The sequence below is a fragment of the Atractosteus spatula genome, assembly GCF_055471065.1.
Source record: "Atractosteus spatula isolate fAtrSpa1 chromosome 17 unlocalized genomic scaffold, fAtrSpa1.hap1 SUPER_17_unloc_2, whole genome shotgun sequence".
NCBI lineage: Eukaryota > Metazoa > Chordata > Actinopteri > Semionotiformes > Lepisosteidae > Atractosteus > Atractosteus spatula.
In genome coordinates, this window is record NW_028296634.1 from 75,001 (window position 1) to 77,500 (window position 2,500).

Sequence of the window (2,500 nt, forward strand, 5' to 3'; positions counted from 1 at the left end):
TCGTAAAAAAGACTAAGTCCCCCGGGTGACCAGGCCTCCGAAAAGCCGATCGTAAAAAAGACTAAGTCCCCCGGGTGACCAGGCCCCTATAAAGCCGATCGTAAAAAAGACTAAGTCCCCCGGGTGACCAGGCCCCTATAAAGCCGGTCGTAAAAAAGACTAAGTCCCGCGGGTGACCAGGCCTCCGAAAAGCCGGTCGTAAAAAAGACTAAGTCCCCCGGGTGACCAGGCCCCTATAAAGCCGATCGTAAAAAAGACTAAGTCCCCCGGGTGACCAGGCCCCTATAAAGCCGATCGTAAAAAAGACTAAGTCCCCCGGGTGACCAGGCCCCTATAAAGCCGATCGTAAAAAAGACTAAGTCCCCCGGGTGACCAGGCCCCTATAAAGCCGGTCGTAAAAAAGACTAAGTCCCCCGGGTGACCAGGCCCCTATAAAGCCGATCGTAAAAAAGACTAAGTCCCCCGGGTGACCAGGCCCCTATAAAGCCGATCGTAAAAAAGACTAAGTCCCCCGGGTGACCAGGCCTCCGAAAAGCCGATCGTAAAAAAGACTAAGTCCCCCGGGTGACCAGGCCCCTATAAAGCCGGTCGTAAAAAAGACTAAGTCCCCCGGGTGACCAGGCCCCTATAAAGCCGATCGTAAAAAAGACTAAGTCCCCCGGGTGACCAGGCCTCCGAAAAGCCGATCGTAAAAAAGACTAAGTCCCCCGGGTGACCAGGCCCCTATAAAGCCGATCGTAAAAAAGACTAAGTCCCCCGGGTGACCAGGCCCCTATAAAGCCGGTCGTAAAAAAGACTAAGTCCCCCGGGTGACCAGGCCCCTATAAAGCCGATCGTAAAAAAGACTAAGTCCCCCGGGTGACCAGGCCCCTATAAAGCCGATCGTAAAAAAGACTAAGTCCCCCGGGTGACCAGGCCCCTATAAAGCCGATCGTAAAAAAGACTAAGTCCCCCGGGTGACCAGGCCCCTTTAAAGCCGATCGTAAAAAAGACTAAGTCCCCCGGGTGACCAGGCCCCTATAAAGCCGATCGTAAAAAAGACTAAGTCCCCCGGGTGACCAGGCCCCTATAAAGCCGATCGTAAAAAAGACTAAGTCCCCCGGGTGACCAGGCCCCTATAAAGCCGATCGTAAAAAAGACTAAGTCCCCCGGGTGACCAGGCCCCTTTAAAGCCGATCGTAAAAAAGACTAAGTCCAGCGGGTGACCAGGCGTCCCGAATCTGTCGGGGGTGACCAGGTGGCCGGCCCGCTGGACGGCGCTGAATGGGTCTAAATAATCGGAAGGGGGCTTAAGTCTGCAGCAGGGGGCATGGCCGGAGTCCATCCCCAGGCGGGGGGCATATTTCCCGGGCAGGGAGGCTTGGATCCCCCTGTCTGAACCGAAAGCACTGCTCGCGGTCGAACCGGGAGCCGGGTGCCTCAGACGCCGCTGCTGTGGTGCTTTTCCCCTTTTCACAAGCCTGGAGGCTTGGCCCAGGCCTAGCAGGAGGCATGCAACCGCCTGAGAGCGCTCCCGGGGTGAAAAAAAGACTTTTTCGTTTTCATGGAGCTTTTAAGGGGATGAATCCACCCCGCTCAAGCCCAGGCAGAGCTCCACAAGCTGGGCTTGGATTCCAGGTTCGCTCCCTTGCAGGCACCGGGTACGGAAGTTGCGGTGGCGTATCTCCGGGTATGTGGGAGTACCGAAAGTCGAGTGGTGTGGTCCCGGGTATGTGGGAGGACCGATTCTGGAGTGGTGTGGTCCCGGGTATGTGGCAGGACCGAAACTCGGGTGGCTTTGTCCCAGGCACGTGGGCAGGCCGAGTCAGCGGTGGCGTGGTCCCGGGTACGAGGGAGAGGCCGAAACAGGGGTGGCCTCTCCCCAGGCACGCAGGGAGCCTGTCAGAGGGCGGCCAGCCCCGCAGCTGTGCGGGGGGCGCCCTCGGCACCCCGGCCTGCCCCAGGGCAGGCGGGGGAGCCTGACAGAGGGCGGCCAGCCCCGCAGGTGTGCGGGGGGCGCCCTCGGCACCCCGGCCTGCCCCAGGGCAGGCGGGGGAGCCTGACAGAGGGCGGCCAGCCCCGCAGGTGTGCGGGGGGCGCCCTCGGCACCCCGGCCTGTCCCAGGGCAGGCGGGGGAGCCTGACAGAGGGCGGCCAGCCCCGCAGGTGTGCGGGGGGCGCCCTCGGCACCCCGGCCTGCCCCAGGGCAGGCGGGGGAGCCTGACAGAGGGCGGCCAGCCCCGCAGGTGTGCGGGCTGAGCCCTCGGCACCCCGGCCTGTCCCAGGGCAGGCGGGGGAGCCTGACAGAGGGCGGCCAGCCCCGCAGGTGTGCGGGGGGCGCCCTCGGCACCCCGGCCTGCCCCAGGGCAGGCGGGGGAGCCTGACAGAGAGCGGCCAGCCCCGCAGGTGTGCGGGGGGCGCCCTCGGCACCCCGGCCTGCCCCAGGGCAGGCGGGGGAGCCTGACAGAGGGCGGCCAGCCCCGCAGCTGTGCGGGCTGAGCCCTCGGCACCCCGGCCTGCCC